General features: G+C 29.8%; 1 protein-coding gene across 2 annotated transcripts in view; it reads right to left on the minus strand.

Annotated features, from left to right (window-relative positions):
- LOC142319747 (uncharacterized) overlaps nucleotides 1–19,481 on the minus strand; it is a 54,116-nt gene extending 34,635 nt beyond the window's left edge. Inside the window, exon 1 of one of the 2 annotated variants that reach the window (XM_075357370.1) lies at nucleotides 19,390–19,481. The gene's annotated coding sequence lies outside the window, so the exon portion shown is untranslated. Of the gene's footprint in view, nucleotides 1–493; nucleotides 612–19,389 lie in introns of those variants that run through there. The other variant, XM_075357371.1, reaches the window with a different exon arrangement.
- Nucleotides 19,482–22,388: the final 2,907 nt, after the last annotated feature.

The following is a 22,388-nucleotide window of genomic DNA, read 5'->3' on the forward strand; positions in this document are numbered from 1 at the left end:
TAAAAATAATTATTACCATGTAAGTTAGAACTAACAACACGTATGAATAATAAAAAGTAATTTTGTTCACGAGCCAAAAAATAATATTAAAACAGTATAAAAGTTTCAGGTAAAAGATACACCAAAAAGATAAGTCAAAATTAACTACAAACATAGTCTTAAAAAAAATTTTATATTATCTAGATAACACAATTAGTATGAATTAAGAACCGTAAATAAGTAATAAATTTATAGTAATAGTAATAAATTTTATAACCATGTAATTTGTTTCATTTCTGTTTGTTTATTTTTGGGATACTACATCGCCGGTATTATAAATAAAAAACAATATTAGAAATGCTTGGATATGATATTAAAAAATGATATGATATTTTGTAAAAATAGGACAGTGCAAATTGTATTCTAAAATCCATTACATAAGTATGGATACACCAGGAAAACAAAAAGAACACTTATTTTAAATTATATTAAAATAATATAAAAAACATCTTACCTCAACCAAAAATGAAGGTCACCTATCTAAAACAATGTATAAGAAATAATAATTGTTGATAATAAATCAAGAGTGACCGCAGACGCAAGGATCAAAATTGAACAGCGTACCGCACGCCATCTGTAATCTTTTTCTAACAAACCCGGACTGACCGTTACATTTCATAATCTCATTCTGTCACGTAATTTTTCTGTCGCTCCCCACCACTACACTACCGCAGTGGTGGGGAGCGTCTAGACAAACAACAATATCTTCAACTGCCAGAAAAAATAAATTATGAAAAAGTATTTCACGCGCACATCCGCGTGTACGGGACGGCAGCAGCAGTTTAACCTTGGACACAGCTGCTGTTTGATAGAGAAGGTTAATAACCTCTCATAGCAACAGGATTGTAGACAGCATGTCGCCGAGCTCTTCCGTCGATTATTGCTGTATGATTTACAAAGTTATCTCGCACTAAATTAAACTAATTTTTATAACCGGTTCTTTTTTTTATTAATTTATTTTACTCGAATTGACAACATCTATATGAGTAAGAGTTAAATAAAAATATAATGTGTGTGCGCGCGCGCGTCCTCCATTATTCTTTAATTACGCAACAGACTCAAAATTTAACGAAATATTTTTTGTACATCGCAGATCCATTCTTTTGATTTCATCGACCCAAAAATGTAAGGGAAAATTATTTTTTTTACAGAAAATTTACTGCATTAGAAACTGTCAGGTCAATTGAGGCGCTTAACTAACAGACAACAGATAATACGTTTTACAATGGCAACAGGATACAATTTTCCGGTTATTTTTTTAGTACTACCGTTCTGGTTGACAAAAAATGTACATTTAATTTTACTTTATCAGATTAAATGTATCACGTAACTGACTTATATCCGAAAGGTTCTTGATACGAATCCCGTTAATTTTTTACGTACGAAAATATTTATCTACCTCACTGTCATATTAAAAAAAAAAAAACAATAATTTTAATTTTGGGCATGAGCCTGTAGGGGTTAACAAAGAAATAAACATCGAACTTATATAATAATTTTATAAGATGCAAAAAAAATGATATGCACCAGGCCCCATAATGTACTATTGGTGGAGACATTAATTTTGAAAGTTTAAATAATTTTTTGTAAAAAGCCTTTAAATATGTTTTTTTTTGTCTTCAGTCATTTGACTGGTTTGATGCAGCTCTCCAAGATTCCCTATCTAGTGTTAGTCGTTTCATTTCGGTATACCCCCTACATCCTACATCCCTAACAATTTGTTTTACATATTCCAAACGTGGCCTTCCTATACAATTTTTTCCTTCCACCTGTCCTTCCAATATTAAAGCGACTATTCCAGGATACCTTAGTATGTGGCCTTATAAGTCTGTCTCTTCTTTTAACTATATTTTTCCAAATGCTTCTTTCTTCATCTATTTGCCGCAATACCTCTTCATTTGTCACTTTATCCACCCATCTGATTTTTAACATTCTCCTATAGCACCTCATTTCAAAAGCTTCTAATCTTTTCTTCTCAGATACTCCGATCGTCCAAGTTTCACTTCCGTATAAAGCGACGCTCCAAACATATACTTTCAAAAATCATTCCGAACATTTAAATTAATTTTTGATGTAAACAAATTATATTTCTGACTGAAGGCTCGTTTCGCTTGTGCTATTCGGCATATTATATAACTCCTGCTTCGTCCATCTTTAGTAATTCTACTTCCCAAATAACAAAATTCTTCTACCTCCGTAATCTTTTCTCCTCCTATTTTCACATTCAATGGTCCATCTTTGTTATTTCTACTACGTTTCATTACCTTCGTTTTGTTCTTGTTTATTTTCATGCGATAGTTCTTGCGTAGGACTTCATCCGTGCCATTCATTGTTTCTTCTAAATCCTTTTTACTTTCGGCTTGAATTACTATATCATCAGCAAATCGTAGCATCTTTATCTTTTCACCTTGTACTGTTACTCCGAATCTAAATTGTTCTTTAACCTTTTCCCATCACAATGCTCCGCGCTTCTTAGCGCTCCGCAAAAATAGTTGGTATCTGATTGCCTCTCTTCATAGTCTTATGCTACCCTCTTGTGAAAAAATTTTCAAAAAATTACAGTATATTAACGAGATTTAACAGATTCTGACAAAAAAAAAACCCTTACGATTGGATATTTTTTATGCCTGTAACAACAAAAAAATTGAAACCGTACAAAAATTACGATAATTTAATAGCAGAATTTTTTTTGCGCATTTCTACCGCGTTTTTTATTAGCGAAATTTTTTTTTTTTTGATTTGTGTTTATGAAACATAGTTTGCTGATTAAAAAAAAAATACTTTCAAGCAAATCGGTTGAAAGTTGGGCAAAATATGATGAAAAACCCGTGTCATAAATTACAGATTAATTAGCATATCAGTTTCGAGAAATTTTTATAGTTATTTATTTTTTCTTAGCGTTACATATAATGTAAAATTTATTTTAAAAATTATAAGACTTCCTTAGAGCATTTATTACGTAAAAAAACTTTTTTTACAACAGAGTATTGCTGTTACACGCCACGGGGGGGGGGGGGCAATAGAGTTCATGAAACGCATAATAATTACCCCAGTAATTACAAGCTATTCGGTACAAACAACAGTTATTTTTTATGTTACTATGTATATAAAATCGTAATATATATTATATATATATAATATATAAAATAAGAAATTACGAGCGCGCACTAGTTTTTACACCAACATATAAATCGCAATATGGGAGATTCCCCAAAAAAACAAAAGAATGAAATAGATGAAAAATAATAAATAACCTAAACAAATAAAATGAAGTAATAAATTTATAAATAAAAAGCTCTTACCCCTAGTTGGTGATATTTTGGCGTGTGTGATACACGAGAAAGCATCCATCTAAACAGAGTGGTACCTCACAAGCCACACACCTCCAGACTGATCTTACGCGAATGCCGTTTGCCGAGCACACAACGCATTGTCTAAAACTGTTTGTTCCCTCACGTTTAGGAAAATGTCTTGCTTCACAACTTTCAAGACGTAAAAATTCACGATTTCTTACATAAGATCCTCGTGCAGAAAATCTCGTAGGAGATGATGAAACAAGCCCTTTCAAAACCTCATTTCGAAACCATCAGAAGGATTGGTTCTTCTCCATCTTATTGCCGTATTATTTATTATTTATTGTAAGCCGTATAAGCATTGACAAGAAGCATATCAAAAATGTGGAAAAAAAGTTTTTTCGTCCATTTTGTCATGCGCCTATGTAAGTAATAGCTTGAAGACAGAAGATAAGATTGATCAACAGCCCCCATATAATTATTGTAATCTACAATCATTACAGGTCTCACGACATTTTCTGTACCGTGAATTGTTACACTGTATTTACCCTCTTCAGCAGGCCCATGAATAGAAGACAGAAGTGTTACCATTCGCTTGTCATTGAATAGAATACAAGATATTCCATCCAGTGTCGTACGACAGGCTAACCGGTGTCTGGTCAAACCTAATTGTTTACGTCTGTTTCGTGTGAATTCAGCTGGCATTCCAGCACGATTGGATCGAGCTGTTCCACAAGCTAGAATTCCCACATCTTTCAGCGTCGATATAATTGCAGGGATGAAAAACAATTTTCCATATACAAATGATATCCACAATTTTCATAACCTGCAATTAAATCGATAACTGTACGTTCAGTAATTTTTTCGTTTACATTTTGTTCCTCTCGTTGTCTCCCGAGATATACATTCATATCGAATGTGTACCCAGAATTATCGAAAAGTCTGTAAACCTTTATCCCAAAGCGCTTTCGTTTACTAGGTATATACTGCCGAAACAAGACTCTACCCTTGTAGGCGCATAAAACCTCATCAACTACAATTTGTTGTCGTGGATTACAGAGTTCACGAGATTTCTGACGAGCAATTTAAAATATTTCGCGTACTCTCCAGAGACGGTCATAGTTACCAGTTTGCATTTCTGATTCTATCGGTGGATCCTGGTTAGTGAAGTGTAAATACTTCAAAATATGAAGAAAGACAGTTCTCGGTAATGTATTCCCAAACCAAGCGAAATGGGAAACCTCGTCAGTCGACCAGTATTCTTGTAAAGTGTGTCTTACAGTATGACCCATTTCCAGGATGATTGCAAAGAAACGTTTCATCTGGGCAAGACTAACGTCACCTTGAATTCTGTCCTTAGGTAATGGCCTATCAGGTCTACGGCTTTGAAAATACAAATTAGTTTGTGATGTTAGTTTTTCAAGGATAGCCCCAAAAAACAACATAGATACGGCAAACGGCGTCTGCCCATGAATACGGGGATCAGGAATATATTCAGGCACATTGTGTAAATTCCTACGACGCTTCTTAGGCCGACCTCTCTTATGAGGAGCGGATTTAGCCAAAAGGTCGGGATTCTTTACAAATGCACCTGGTTCCGGAGCCGTAAAAGGCAAACTGTTTAGTGTGTCATATTTACACCTATCAGTACAAACTAACCAGGGATTTCCAAGAACCGGCAGACGACCTTCCAACTCGTAACCTTCGTCATCTGTAACTGTTTCGTCATTTTGGGCCCGGTCAGTTGGATTTTCTTGTAACTCCGCCGTGTCAAGTTCCTCATCTTGGAGAGGAAATTAAACAGCTGGTTGCATTTCAACATCCAACTGCACTGGAGAACGATAATGGATTTCATGAAATATATTACCGTTTCCTTCAGCATGTGGATGTAGAACTGAACCGGCTACATTTATTTTCTGTTCCGTGTCAGTATCACTAATCGAATGACCTGGATCATCATCGTCGCTACTAAAATTCAGGAGATGCGGTTCCGAAAAATCGTTACTCCTAATTTCAGTATTTTTGATGTCATCCAAGCCCTCAAGGTCGTCACTGTCATTTTCGTCATAATCTGAAAGTTCTTCGTCAAGAGCAAACCTAATCTGTTCGTCATTCATTGTCTCGATAAAAAAAAATTACGGCAAATAAAAAAAAATCACAAATTTAAAAAAAACGCCCAATATGTGAAAAAAATCGCACTGAATAAAAAAAAACCGATGTAATTTTGAAAAAAATAATGAAATAATATATTACCAACGGAACGCCGGTTTGCGATAGTAAGTTACTTACTGCAGTTCACTCGTACTCACTCACACAATAAAGTAACATATGTTAGTATAAAGAAAGAGATTCAGTAAAAACTACGTTTTATAAAAATCCCCTCCACTTAAAAGGCTATTCGGATTGACAAAAAACTATTTTTACTGTATACTGTTATTCATTACGAATCGGTATGTGTTTCATTGATGCCGATATCTTTTGTCAGAAAAGATTTATTAGGCCTCAAATAAAAGTGACACATTTATGACCACAAATTCCTTTTTTTTTTTGTGTGTGCCGTATAACATAACTTATTATGTGTTTCAATACATCGTTATGTTGCTGATATAATAAGCTAGTTTTGTAAATAATAAATAAATCCGTAACCCTCATAGCAATTATAATACACCAGTCACACACACACACACAAGCACATTTCTGAGAAAAAAATGGTCATATTCTTTCTTGTCCAAATAAAACATTTTAATTCGTATAACTATAGTTCAAATTGTATAATAAAACTGATTTCTTTGTGAATATAAAAAAATATAACCGACTTAGATCCCATATAAAATGTTTTTGTAACAGCGTTTTAAAACTGTCACCGCACAGAGCCACTTTACTGGCTTCCTGATCTGAAAAGGTTAACATCATTAACTGCTAGTTCTATGTAAAGATAGAGATAGGGAACATTCCTTGTCGGACTCCCTTTTTTATTACGGCTTCTTTCTTATGTTTTTCAATTATTACTGTTGCTGTTTAGTTCCTGTAAATGTTAGCAATTATTCTTCTATCTCTGTATTTGAACCCTAACTTTTTTTGCTTCCCTTGTCCCTAATAATAAGAATTAAATCTTATTGTGAGAAAATTATTAGTTAATTTGATACTAATTTACAATACTAGAATTAACAATAAACAAATAAAAAATTAATATTTAATCGAATTTAACGTAAAGTGGAGAACAAGATTACAGATACAAAATTACATCACATTTCTGCCATAATTCGGCTATTTATTAACCGATTTAAAAAAATAAAATGTCACTTTCTTTAAAATAAGAAGCTTAATATTTTATCGAGTAACATACATTTTGATAAGCTAATATTTACGGAGATAAAAAGAATTGAAAAATAATAAGTATGACTGCCATTTTTTAATTTGCAAAGGTATTTCATTCCTGATTTTTTTATAATTTTAAAACTTTATAACCAAGACGCTTATCAAATATTAATGTGATTCGTCTATCCGAACTTGAGATACTAATTTTTATATAAAAATAACAAAATGGCCGACAGGGAGAGAAAGAAGGAAAAATCGTCATTTTTTCAAAGGATATATTTTTTTATCAAAAAAAATATATATATATTTATAAACTTGAGAAATGTGAAATGCGCAGATATTTCGAAATTTTCCGGAAGTCGAATCATATATCCATTACAATAGATAGCTTTCTTATGAAATCTACTTAAAACATTAGATTGTTCAAAAATATAATGAAATAAACTATTTTGTAATTTGGGGTGTTTTACCCATTTACAACCCCTTAAAACTAGATAATTCATTCGGCTTGAAAAAATATATATTTTACTGATTTTAAATAAAAGTCCATTTAAATCCATCACTTCGTTTATATTAAACATCGGACCTTTAATTATTAAATATCACCTCATTATTTTCAAGTCATTTAAATATTAAATGATGCGTTATTAAAGTGTAAGCTGCCCAAACCTAGTCCTATTATAATATAATATTAAATTTAAACTTCTTTTCATATTATAATTTATTACAAACGTGTCATTACACGTGTATTATTCGTATTTTTTTAAAAATAAATTTTGTTTTTATAACTTAAGCATTTTTAATATTATTACGTTCTATTAAATGAAATGTTTTATCGATTTACTTTTGAAATAGATAATTTAATTTTTAAATAGAGAATGTAATAATATTTTTTATTACATATTTGTTTTTTCGAAGAAGACACCACATCAACACCCAAGTGATCCGATTTTGGCCGTTAACGAACTTGACCGAGATGCTGGGCCGATTTTTATTTAGGGAACAATTTGAAAGTGATTGATGCAAAATAAGTTCATTGACCTTATTGTCAAACACAAAGAATTTAACGATTTAATTTTTTTTTTTTTTTTTAATATATAAATATAAATAATAAAATAATAATATGATTCATTATTAAATTTAAAAAAAAAATCTTAAATCTTAAAAATTTAAATTATTAAATTTAAAAAAATCTCTCTCTCTTCTCTACTAATACTATTCTTAATACGCAGTGGATAATAACCGCAGCTCTAACATTGTGACTTCAACAGGTCCTATGTTGCCAATTTACCTGACTTTTCCTTCCCCCCTGGCCCTTTGGCAGCCAAGATCGGCATCAGGTAATTTACTGCGTTGCGTTTGAGTTATTCAACACTTTTACATAGAATACATCTTCTAAGCTAACCAGTAAGGAAGATGAATGAAAAAAATAATTTTTAATATTTTTCGTAAAATTTTTATTATTTATTTTTTTTTAAATTTAATAATGAATCATGTTATTATTTTACTATTATTTATATTTATATATTAAAAAAAAAAAAATTAAATCGTGTTAAATTCTTTGTAATAGTATTAGAAGGGAAGAGAGAGAGAGATCCTCTCTCTCACTTCCTCACCATCGTTGATCCCCCTATCAGCCCTCTCTCAATCACCCTCGCTCTCTCTACCAGCTGTGTCTCTCACTCTCCCCTCTCTCTCTAACTCATCCCCTCCATCGTTGATCCCCCTATCAGCCCTCTCTCAATCTCCCTCGCTCTCTCTACCAGCTGTGTCTCTCACTCTCCCCTCTCTCTCTAAGTCACTCTCTAACTCATCCCCTCCACCACACTCTCTCTCTGTATGCGGTGGCTACTTAAACATGTTTGTATTTTTTTAATTTTCTCACTCAAAGTGCATTTTTACAAAAACTTTGTAATAAAAAAATTGACCGTTAAGGTTTTCGAAGCTTTTTAAATTTATTAATGCCTTTCCGTTCGTGAAAAAGTTTTAAAAAATTTCTCGTTGGAATTAAAACAAAAAAACGGAAACTGTAAATTAAAAATTTACGTAAAATTTAACCTCTGATCCCAATATTTTTCCCGACGAGAAGAAAAGTTATAACGGCGTTTGTAGTAATAAAAAATTACGCGTATAGAATTTTCGGTATATCAGTCGCTTATTTTATCAACCGATCTATCTAAGGAGGGTCGTTATATATTTCTTAAAAATAGTTTTCCTCTAAAAGAACGATCGACTATACATTTTCAACAATTTTGTGATTTTTTTTATTTAGCTTAAAAAATATAAATTAAACACGGGAAATGTTAAATATAAAAATTTGGTCATGAACTGTTTGTTGTATATATGTCGTACTGTTTACGAATAATTTCTGCTTTAAATATTATGTACGCATAATTATTAAGATATATTATAATTACTCGGTGTCGAACTCAGAACCTCACAATTATAAATATCGGTCGCCTTCTACAAACTCACTACCGATGTTTTTTTCCTTTCTTACGATTAATTATTGTTAAATATATATGTTAAATAAAAAATACGCCGATAGATTTCTAAAAATATTTTTACAAATTTATTAAAATGATTATTTGTAGCTTTCTTTCCTATCAAAAATTATTTTTTTCAAATTTTTATGTTATTCCCTATACATTCATTTATGAATATTTAACATTAACTGAGATCGGTGAAGAAACGGTAAGCTATTTTGGGTGTCGAACCAGTAAATCAGTATATTCTTTATAACGATACAGATGCGAATTATTTTCTCTCTAACACGATTCATTTTCATTACCAGACTTAAAACTTAATATATCTAATATATCACTCACGAAATACCCTTTGCGAAATACCCTATCAGTTTAGTTAAATATATACACCGTTAATGGCCAAATAACCTAAAATACAACAATATAACTTGTTTCTCTTTATTTATTTATTATAATTAAATTTATTAATTTATTTTGTAAAAATCAATCGGCGTTAACTGGAATCTAACATTTTTAATCTAATAAATAATTTGAGTAATACATACACAGAATAAAACACCTGCCAATTATTGTTTAAAAAATTGTAATAATATTAACAAAATAAATAAAACTCACCTTAAATCAGTAATAAGGAATATCTCAATAAAAAGATGAAATTTGGATAACGTTACATGTGCATTAGGTTAGACTAAACACTGTTATGTGAAGGCAGTAATTGCACTACGTATTCAGTCGCCTATCTACCGATAATTCCCGCCAATAACTAACTACAAGACAAAACATCTCGGTGAATTTCGTTAGTTTACACTCATGATGCTCTTCTCCATCTTCCCCCCTCCACATACGGAATCAACCGACATCGAAAGACACAACCATTTGTTTTAAACAACAACAAAATTATTACATCTAAAATTCGGTTCGCAAACTGTTTCTTTCACAGTCAATTTTTTTTTACATCAGACCATCGGTTACACGTCCTCTAATATTTAATTGTTTTTAAAATTTACTATCAATCTTGCCGAACTTATAATTAGATAAAATATTAAAGAGAATTAATTTTCCCTTAAACTATAAGTGGACATATTACTACAACAGCCAACCATATACAAAGGGGTTATAACGAGATTTTTACTTATTATTTAATTACATATAATATTTATTTTATATTCGTAATCAAGCTCAAGACATAGTAAATGTAAATACGGACCCGCACGCGCGCGCACATACAATTTTGTTATTAAGTGTTACTATATTTTTTAAATATCAAATCAGGAATTAAAAAAAAATATATAGTATGTGTGTAAGCGCGTACATACACCCGTAGATCTATTTATTAATTCACTTTATTATACATGTAAAGCCTAATTTTATTTTATTTAGATATTTACAAATACATTTCGTCGTTTTTAATCAATACTTGGCTCTAAATGAATAAAACAATTTAATCCAAAAATTTTTGAATTTATTTGTTTTATAAGATAACACTCAATCCTGCTATTGCGTAAGAGATTTATAAAAGCACTAGACTCTGTGTTAACCTTGAAAACGTTCGTAGTCGGTGGAGTGAGGAATGTTTACAAAACAACGAAAGCCGGCTAGACACAGCAGCAAACAACTTTTTTTTATCTCTTCATCACGCATTATTAAAACAAATATTCTTATCTGTTTTAAATAATTTATTAATTTTAACTAGCAGACTATGCTTCACTATGCTAGATTTCGGTATATATATATATATATATATTGTAAGTTAGAAGCATTAACAAAATGATCATTACGGAAAAATACAAAACTTAACCTTCCTTTTTACCCTTTCTCTCTTTAACCTTCAAATATTAAAGAGAATAAATTTTCACTTAAAACTATAAATGGACATACTACTACAACAGCCAACCGTACACAAAGGGGTTATAACGAGATTTTTACTTATTATTTAATTACATGTATAATCATTTTATATACGTAATCAAGTTCAATATATAGTAAGTACAATACAATTTTGCTATGAAGTGTTATTATATTTTTTAAATATCAAATCAGGAATTAAAGAAAAAAACAGAATTAATCTGTTTTAGATGTAACATGACCTCCGTGCTATTAGAGAGGTAGCTACTTTACCTGCTAGACTAAAAGTTCCAGATTCGATACCCGGTTACATCTAGAAAATAGGACCTCAGAAATGGTCGGCCTGAGACTGTACAAGAGTTCATTTACACTCGTACATATCATCCTCTGAAGTATTATCTAAACGGTAATTACCGGAGGCTAAACAGAAAAAAAATAAAAAGGTTAACCGTATTAAAAACAACTGTAGGTACTGGGTTCGGCTCTTTGAATTAACGTTTTTTTGTTTTTTTTAAATATTTCTTTCTTAATTTGCACATAAAAATAATTCTTAACCCGACAAGAAATTCAAAAACAAATAAATAAAAACCATCAGACAAAGCTTAAAGTTGCTTTAAGTTGTTTTATTTTATATTTTTGACTTTATTTCCTGCCACTGGGTAAAGGGATATATAAAAGCGATAAGACTCTGTTAACCTTGAACGTACGTGATTGGAGTGAGGAACGGTTACATAACTGTGTACAGCAACAAAACGCTGATGAGACAGGGCGGCAACGAACTTTTATCTTCATCACGCATTATAAAAACAAATATTCATAATCTATTTTATCTTAAATAATTTATTAATATCAATTGACAACATTAATATCCAGTTATTTTTTCTCTTTAATTATGAAATAAGGAAGGCAGTTAACGGTTTGGAAAGAAACATAGTTATTAATACTTTTTTTTTTTTTAACCTCCGGGATCACCGTTAGGTATTACTTTCATAGGATAGGATGAATGATTTGTAGCGTGTGTGAAAATGCCATGCCTGACCGGGATTTGAACCCGGGATCTCCGGATGAAAGGCCGAGACGCTACCACTCGCGTCACGGAGGCCGGTTATAGTTAATATACTTGATTATTTTTTTTTATAATCGTAATTTATTTTTCTCGGAAAACCACAAAAAAAATTCATTTATAATAATGTAATTCTAAAAGAAAATAAAAGTTTAAAGCATCTTTTTTTTTAATTATTGATTACAGTTAAAAAATACGTTTATAATAAATTATATTGAAAGTAGTTTAAAAGTGTTATAATATAAAAAAAACCTTTCGGCACGCCGGAAGGCGAAGGTAGATTTCACCGGTGCTAAGTAGGGGATAAAAAGGATTTCCACCAGATTAAAGTTAAGAAAAACTTCATATTTACTAGATACAAAAATAATTTCACGTGAAAAAAAGTTTCACATGTTTAGCGTACGACAATTTTAGCCCATCTTACAATTCCGGCAATATTTTGGTCGTCCCTTGCCGTAAGGGTTGGTCATATCAAATATTGTTTCGAACAAAAGTTTTAGGCAATGTTTAAAGGATTAACGATCACTTGAAACCGATTCGATATTGTGCCTATTAAGAGAGGTATGATTTTTTTGTCTTCAAAACCCCATTTTTTCCAACCCCTGGGCCAATAGTTGGTGATATCAAAAAACTTTACTTACATATATGTTAGGCCCTTATCCAAAGAATAGTAGGAACTTGAACAGAAGTTCAATATTTTACTTAATAAGAAAGTTATAGCGATGTTTTGTTTTCTAAAAAAAAGCCACCCCATTTCCACTCCCATAGTCCGATTTTTCCCATTAACGAACTCGATCGAGATTTTGGGTAGTTATATTTTATGTATCAATTTGAAAGCGATTGGCGCAAAATTACGGCAGTTATCGTGTCCATAATATAAAATAAGTGAAATATATATACTTATGATATATCGTTGAAAAGCTCTCAGTGAGGGCTTATTACTCAAAATTTTTTGGATTTTGGGCACTTTTTGTTCAGTCGATTGCAATCAAAAGCGGAGGTGTACAATTAGATGTTACAACAGTCCTAAATCCAAAATTTCAACAATCTAAGGCTAGTCGTTTTTGAGTTATGCGAGATAAATACGTACAGACGTCACGCCAAAACTAGTAAAAATGGATTCAGGGATGGTCAAAACTGATGTTTCCATTGAAATCTGAAAACCGAAATTTTTCGCGATCATAATCTACTTTCTTTACTTCGTACAAGGAATTAAAAACTATTAACTCGAAAATTAAAACTAATGAATGCAGTAATCTGTATTATTAATATAAGGAAGTAATAATAAAAAAAAACTAACATTAGTAAAATAAAAAGATGGCTCTGAACATAATTTACTTCCTGTGATAACTGATGATTGTGTGAGGGAGTGTGCACGTGAATGGGACAAGATAGCAAAATTTCTGGAATGTTCCGACTCTCGTCCATCCGCTTCGCGCCATAATTCGTCAAAAAAAGAACTGCGTGTGTCAAAATGTGATACGTTGATGAGACATTATATTTATAAAATTATTTATAATATTATTATTACCTGTTCCATTATAAAGCAATGTAGATAAAATAAACCAAACTTATATATATATATATATTATCTAATCTTTTCTTTCTGATAATTTTTTTAATTAATATTACTGTTATTGACGATTAAAGTTGTCAAATACACCAAATAATATTTATTTCTTTACGATCTGTAGCGTCGTTATTAAAGCCGTATCAAATTTTGTTTACTTACTCAGTATATTTAGCAATATTTTAAATGAATCTAAACGTCCATTCAGAAAAGAATTCAACATGTAAACCGGGTAAGTTCGTTTAATAATAATATTTTATATTAAGAAAAGTAGTACGAAATTGAATAATGTGATTTGCATGTATGTTATATTAATTACAATGTTAGGTTAAGCAGTAATTATCGGAATTGTAAGGCTTTAAAAAATTATTATTTATAGCTTAATCAAATATATTTTAAATAAAATAAAATAAAATTTATATAGATTACTTTATACATAATAAAAATAATTTGCTTTCAAGTAAGTACAGATACAATAAAAGAGAGGTTTCTGATTCTTTTGTAGACTAAATTTTTTGTATTTAATTTCTATTTAAATGTGCTCTAATAATTGCTACTTATTAATTATTTCGGGTGTCAATATTTTATTTAAATTCTGTTTTTTGTTTTAAAAAAAAATTAGATTTCTGTTAATAACAAAATCTTTTATCTGTGTCTGCATTTGATGATTAATAAATTAGCTATGTATTTTAAAAAGGTAAAATGGCCTTTATTGTTGCATGAAATACTTTTAAATATTTTCTCGCTTTTTTTAAACTTACATTGATGTGTTTTGCAGATCAAAACGGTCGGTTTTTATGTTAGATGGTCATATTTATTATTAATTTTTTTTTCAACAAACATTTATTCTGATTTTTTAAAATATTTTTTATTAAGCGTGATAGCTTACAACATAATAAATGAATGCAACTTTTAAAATTCACCTGCATGATTAGCTAAATAACATAGCCATCAGTACATAAACAGGTAATGATGAGGCCTTCAATTATTTAATTTTATGTAATATTCAGTATGTATAAATATAATTACAACTAAAAAAAAGATCCATATCATTTTTTTTAAACATCATGTCTCTTTTACTTTCTCTTTAAATACTTCATTTCCAATACTATAACCTCACGGGATACTTTTCTAAACAAAACATATTGTTATTACCTGTTCAATTCACTATTCTAGAATACGTGTTTGGTTCTCAGTGAAGATTTCCTCATCATTCAAAAATAATATTCATTATTTTATCATTGTAACTAGTCTCTAAGCTCAATCAACTTGTATAGTTCTTTGTACTCTCTTCTCTAATTTAAAAAAAGTTTTACACATACTGAACACAAACCAAAACTCACCAGCAACAACTTCACACATAAAGCTGTAGATTGTAAACTAGGTAATAAATCATGTAATAAGTGATGTTAGTTCAATGAATCTTGGTAAGCAGTCACTAGTTAAGTGGCAATGTAAAATCCCATAGGTTTATTATCATTTATAATGTTTCTTAATGGAAAGTACCCGTAAAACATATACAAATGTACCCACGGCAAAAACTTAGGATTATCTTCAAACTTAATTGTTAAAATATATACAGCAGCATTTAAAAGTAATATAGTTACTGTTTGTTTATAACGATTAAATATTAACAACAAATTATTCCACTTCACTGAGAATATCTCGGGTAATGTAATAATAAAATTTATAAGTTAAAAAATAATAAAATAACAAAAAAAAACTAAAAAATACAAAATAATAAGTTTGAAATTAATACAGACCTACACAGGTGAAATTCTAAACCACAATAAGGAAGTATCAAAGGTCTCCCGACTAGTTCAGTATACTCTCCAATAACATCACTTGGTGTTCTTATATACACAATATATATTCTTAAACATTTCTTTTAATTCTGATATGAAATATCTGATTTTTATGAAAATTATTTTTAAAAAAAGAAACTATGTAATTTTATTAATAGGAATATTATTTTAAAGTAAGTAACTTGATGAAGTAATTTGAATAACCAATATTTTAGTATTAAATAAGTAAACAATATTTGCCAACCCCTACTACTTTGCAATATAATATTTACCAGTGAAAAAAAAATTAGTCTTAAAAATTATTTAAAATTACAGCCAAATAAACAGACTTCTCTTTTTATTGTTATGAACTTTTATAATAGTACGCTCGCACAACACAACACACACATGCGCGTGTGCGGGCATGCCTAAGATGGATGACTCATTATGGAAAGAGATAAATTATAGAGCTTTTACAGTATCTAACGTTTTGAATGGAGCCTGGATGATGAATACACAAGATCTGTAATTTTATAGTAGTGGGTACTTCAAATTTCTCTCAAACCTTTAAAAGTGATTCCCAAACTGTGCGCTGACACCCCAGGGCAGCCACAGCCTCTTCACAGGGGTGCCACAAAATATTATAAAAGCTTTATAATTAACTGAACCAAGACATTTATAATTATTAATTTAATGTTAATAAAGTAAACGAATAATGAAGATTCATGAGTTTTATTTATTTTTATTTCTTACTTTCATGCTTAATCATACTTTCATTTAAGGTAGGATGGCCTGGAAAAATTTTAATTGAAAAAGGGCGCCATGGAAAGGAGGCCATGACGCAGAAAAGTTTGGAAACCACTGCTTTAAAACATAAAACAGACCCAAAGCTATTACGATGCCATAAAATTGAAGTTTTACTTTATCTCTACATTAGATTATTTGTAATAAAGCCAACTAGGGCACATAAAGGTAATTTTTTTTCTATAATAAGCTTTTTGTCCCACCCAATTCCTTAACTGTTAAAATATAAAATTGGAACCTTTTTAATATATTCTCTGACAGAAAATTAGATTTTTTGTAAGATTATGAATTTTACATAACTATAATAAATTTTTGATACAGGTTTAAAAAAAAAACGTTTGTACCTATTCATCAAATTGAGTGTATTATTTAAGTGAAAACCAAACATATAAGAGCATTTAAAAGCATTTTCCAAGCAATAATTTTTCCCATTTTATAAAATGTAGCACCATTGTAACCTGTGTTTTTTAAGTTACGAAAAAATTTGACTTTAGAATGATTTTATTTAAATGTTATTGTGCAACATATTATTTTTATTCATAAATGATTTGTCTACAGATTGTTTACAAAATTGATAATCTTGGAATTTGAAATTTGTTTTTTTTATTAATAAATGTGTGGTCGACTCTGAAGTAAACTTAAATGTTTGTTATTTATGATAATGTTATTAAGTTTATTGTAGAAATATTTTTTTATATGAATTGTCTACAAATAACCAAAGTTCAGTACACTAGATAAATACAATAATCACATGCAGTCTACATATTAAAAAAAAATTAAATTAAAAAACTCCTGATCTAACAAAAAAAAAAAACTACTAAAAATATTATTAATCTGTAGTCAATCAGAAGAGATATTAATTTTATAATACCCATAATTAACATTGCATTAAGTATAAAAATGAATATGTATAATTAATTTTTTAATTACTTATCAATATGACTAATTATTATTAATATTATGACTAATTAATATCAATATTATTAATATGGAAGAAGTGTTAGGAGAAGACAAATTTGGTTTCAGGAAACGTATAGGGACAAGGGAAGCAATTTTTTTGCTCAGATTAATAGTAGAAGGAAGATTAAAGAAAAACAAACCAACATACTTGGCGTTTATAGACCTAGAAAAGGCATTCGTTAACGTAGACTGGAATAAAATGTTCAGCATTTTAAAAAAATTAGGGTTCAAATACAGAGATAGAAGAACAATTGCTAACATGTACAGGAACCAAACAGCAACTGCAATAATTGAAGAACATAAGAAGCTGTAATAAGAAAGGGAGTCCGACAAGGATGTTCCCTATCTCTGTTACTTTTTAATCTGTACATGGAACTAGAAGTTAATGATGTTAAAGAACAATTTAGATCCAGTGTAACAGTACAAGGTGAAAAGATAAAGATGCTACGATTTGCTGATGATATAGTAATTCTAGCCGAGAGTAAAAAGGATTTAAAAGAAACAATGAGCGGCATAGATGAAGTCCTACACAAGAACTATCGCATGAAAATAAACAAGAAGAAACAAAAGTAATGAAATGTAGTAGAAATAACAAAGATGGACCACTGAATATGAAAATAGGAGGAGAAAAGATTATGGAGGTAGAAGAATTTTGTTATTTGGGAAGTAGAATTACTAAAGATGGACAAAGCAGGAGCGATATCAAATGTCGAATAGCACAAGCAAAACGAGCCTTCAGTAAGAAATATAATTTGTTTACATCAAAAATTAATTTAAATGTCAGGAAAAGATTTTTGAAAGTGTATGTTTGGAGTGTCGCTTTATATGGAAGTGAAACTTGGACGATCGGAGTATCTGAGAAGAAAAGATTAGAAGCTTTTGAAATGCGATGCTATAGGAGAATGTTAAAAATCAGATGGGTTGATAAAGTGACAAATGAAGAGGTATTGCGGCAAATAGATGAAGAAAGAAGCGTTTGGAAAAATATAGTTAAAAGAAGAGACAGACTTATAGGCCACATACTAAGGCATCCTGGAATAGTCGCTTTAATATTGGAAGGACAGGTAGAAGGGAAAAATTGTGTAGGCAGGCCACGTTTGGAATATGTAAAACAAATTATTAGGGATGTAGGATGTAGAGGGTATACTGAAATGAAACGACTAGTACTAGATAGGGAATCTTGGAGAGCTGCATCAAACCAGTCAAATGACTGAAGACAAAAAAAAAATGCCAATTTCAAAGCAGAATAAAGCATTCATACATGTATAGAAATTTTCAGTAAAAAGTAAATATATAAAAAGACTATCCACTGTCAGAAACAATAAAAACCACAATGACCACAATTAAAAATAAAGAAATGACCAGCTATTCTAAAATCTCATTTTACTTATTTTTATATTTCAAAAAAATGTAGTCCCACTTTTATAAAATAAACATGATTTGCAATACAAGATTTTTAAATAAGTATAATTAATTCAAGTTCATCTTATTCTTTAGTAAATCCTAAAAACTTTTCCATCTAAGCACTTCACCATAGTATAAGCTGCTATTTTAATGTTGGGAGAAACTGACATATTGGAAGGGTATGTAGAATTTCCATTATAACATAAATTCAGCCAATTTTCCTACAACACAGAGTTAAGTATTACCAAACTTTGGTAATTTATCCCTAAATTCTCTCTACAAAAATCTAACCTTAACCCTAACCTCTCTCCACACAATGGATTAATATCTGAGAACATGTCTCAATAACTCACAAAACTGATAGTTAATTGACTATAGTACCGATAATGTGCCGTGGACTTTGACCTTGCACGGGTCACCCGCTGTCCAAATCGGTTTTCAAAATTTACATCTTGTGTTTTGCTGATCCTAAGCACATATTAAAGTATAAAACAAATTAATGTTCATCAAGTAATTGCTCAGGATTACCAAATAAAAAGAGATTTGGTAATGGTTTTTAGATTTAAAATTAATAAAAATAATTCTGAAAAAAATACACATGAAACTTTATCAGGACTGCAGTCAGTAAATACAAAAACAGAAATTGATAAATATATACACTTTTAAAAACCTTACAGTCCACTCGTAAGATATTTATTCTTCAACTCTGGCTGAATATAATTTCAAATTAGCAGCAACTTTATTCAAAAAGTAGTGGAAAAATAAAATCATTAAAAAAAGGGTTTGTTTACATTAAATATTAATATTAGCGTAATTAACTTACATCGAATAAACAAGTAACGAATATAAACTATCGACAATCAACTTATAATAACTTGCTATAGTTGAAATTCAACTAACCTAACTCGCAAACAGATGATTACGACAAATATGTCGGACCAACGATGCCAACATGAATTTTAGAAGTAATGTAAATTCTGGAATATAAAATTACTTTTTTTAGTGCAATTTCCACAAAAAAGCCAAAAATTATTACAATATAAAACAACATAAATATGTGGAAATATACTCACAGAAGACGTTATCGAAAGTATCCACCTTTAAGAGATAACAGAAATTTTATATCTGTTAAAAAAACTCGACTGCCAAAAAAAAAATGTCCCGGCCAGACCAAATTGTACTTTACACGGTGTAAAGTACAATTCCAGAGCTCCTAAATTTCCGACCTTTGCCAATAAATCCGTGAAGGCAGTATATAAATATGACTTTTTCTTTCTTTTACCTGTTAATAAAAAAAAAAAAAAACACGAAGAATTCTGAAGTATCCTATTATAAATTATTTGTTACATTGTATAATAATTATAAAACAAAATTAAATATTTCATGAATATTTTGAAATGACTGCCTTTTAATACATTGCTGAATTACATTACAATCAAGTAAATTAAACATTATAGAAATCCGTATTGATTTAAGAAAAATTATTTCTGACTAAGCTTTTTAACGTTTTTAAATTGTAACAATGAACTTTCCACGATCATTTTGACAAGAATTTAAAAAAAAAAATGGTGTTCACAAATGTGATTTTCTTACGATTTATTAGGCATATTATCTTCTTTAGTGCCTTCAAGCAAAGAAGTTGAAGTTGACATGTTAAGGTTTTCAGCCAGTAATTAAACTATTCTTGTTCTTGTATTATTGAATACTGATAACTGCATATGAATTTATTCGATTTTCTGAGATTAATAAAGGACTGAACACCAATTAAAATATTAGTTTTGTTTGGAATGTTGAAACTTGGATTGGCTAGAAATAAATTCTTGGACAGGATAAAATGGCTTACATCAAAGTCAGAAGATAGGTTATCACTTAGGATTTAACAACTGTGTGTTAAATGGTATTGTGTCATATCTCCGAAACAATTCTAAGTTTCTTAATGGTCCTAGTGAATATTTGTCATCAGTTTCCAGACCAAAACTGTTGGCAATCGTTTGTATTGTAGTTATAGATGATTTTATACACTACATTTTCCTTTAACGTCAAACATAAATATATATTTCCTGAATCCATAATCATGTTTAAAATAGTATTAGACAATGGATAATAATTATCTTATAAAATATTATAGGATAAGATTAGTTTTATAATTACGTGTAGATTTAATAAAATTATGAAGCTGTGACATTCATTAAAAAACATAGTTAATTCCAGTTTATGGTCAATTATGTTCAGTCTGTCATCCAACTTGGAGTATCAAAATTCAACGTGTGAATCTTGCCTCTCAATATGTTGGTGGCTAATTCATCAATAAATGTACAACATTTTGCAATATTCAGTATTATTAGATAATGTTTATTTTCATATTATTAGTTTACTGTTTATATTAGTACCTAAGGGTAGATATTTTAGAATGACTGTCTGAATGTTCACATTAATTTATATTACATTATAAGTTTAAGTTCACTCTTTTAAGATTACATTATTAACAAAACAACAATGTGTTCTTGAGAAAGAATCGGTCAAGAAAAAGAATTAATTTACATATGACAACTAGTTAAAAAAAAGAAATACTACACACGTTTCCACAATGGAAGTTTATTTATCAAAAAGTTTTATTCATTTCAGAAAAGCAGACTACATTTGAAATATGTTTATTTGAAAACTACGTAGGTACAACTTGAAAACTATGAGACTGTACAAGACTAGACTTCATTTACATTCATAGATATCATTCTCATGCATCGTCTGAAGTAATACCTTAACGGCGGTTCCAGAGGCTAAACAGAAAAAGAAGGACCTTCTTGCATGAGATGTTCAAGAACTGAACGTAACCGATTCAATGTCATGCACTTGGTTGGCTACCTATTCAAGTTTTTAATAGATTAATAATCATTGAAATTCTTCATACTTTATTTTATCTAGCAGAAGTTTCATGTATAATTCATTATTAATGAGTAGCAATAGTCAGTTTTTTTCCTTGATAGTAATGTTTGCTATGCACTCATTCTCAGTGATTAAGAGTCGCGGCGTCTCTAGTAGTAATGATTATTACTACATATAGTAATTACATATATGTCATTGATGTATTATTTCATTTATCAATGAATAATGATAATAAAACAATAAATAAGCGTTTGAAATATCAGAGACAGTTAATGATAAAAAATTTGCATAAAAACCGGTTCTTAGTTTTAGAATTCTATTCTGTTTTATAAATAAAAATTTATTTTGCCTGTTTTTATACTGTAGGACTGTTTTCTCTGTTACAAGTAAATTTCAATCTATAAAGGCACACAGGATACTTCCTAATACAGGTTTACATTCCTTGTATTCTATAGTTGTCACTTTCTTGGGTTTCATTCTGGATACATCAAGAAGCAACAAGCGACAGAGTCGGTTTAGGCATGTAATTTAAAAGTTATCTTTTAATTATCGTAACATAATTTGCTTTTAAAATGATAGTAAAGTATAAACTGTGCCAAACTGTTAAGCATGTAAAGCGCCAAATTGTTACTTGGTTTAAAGATTCCGAGTTGCAATATAATCTCACGAATGGATGCAGAAGTTGAAAACTTTAACATAAGATGTTATGAACTTATTATTTATAAATGAAATAATCTTCATGGAAGAGTATGTAAGAGGATAACAAGACTAATACCACACTTAACTGTTAATAAAACATTCAACTAATAAAATTATCAATTGTAAACACATAATTTTTATAATTAAACCGCTAAATTTATCATCACAGCTCTTTGAACATTCTAAGTTACGGCAATAATACAAAATTCTGGATAAAAGTGATGTTCTTAAGGAACCCCG

This window comes from Lycorma delicatula, chromosome 2 (genome assembly GCF_047948215.1).
Source record: "Lycorma delicatula isolate Av1 chromosome 2, ASM4794821v1, whole genome shotgun sequence".
In the NCBI taxonomy this organism is placed as follows: Eukaryota; Metazoa; Arthropoda; class Insecta; order Hemiptera; family Fulgoridae; genus Lycorma; species Lycorma delicatula.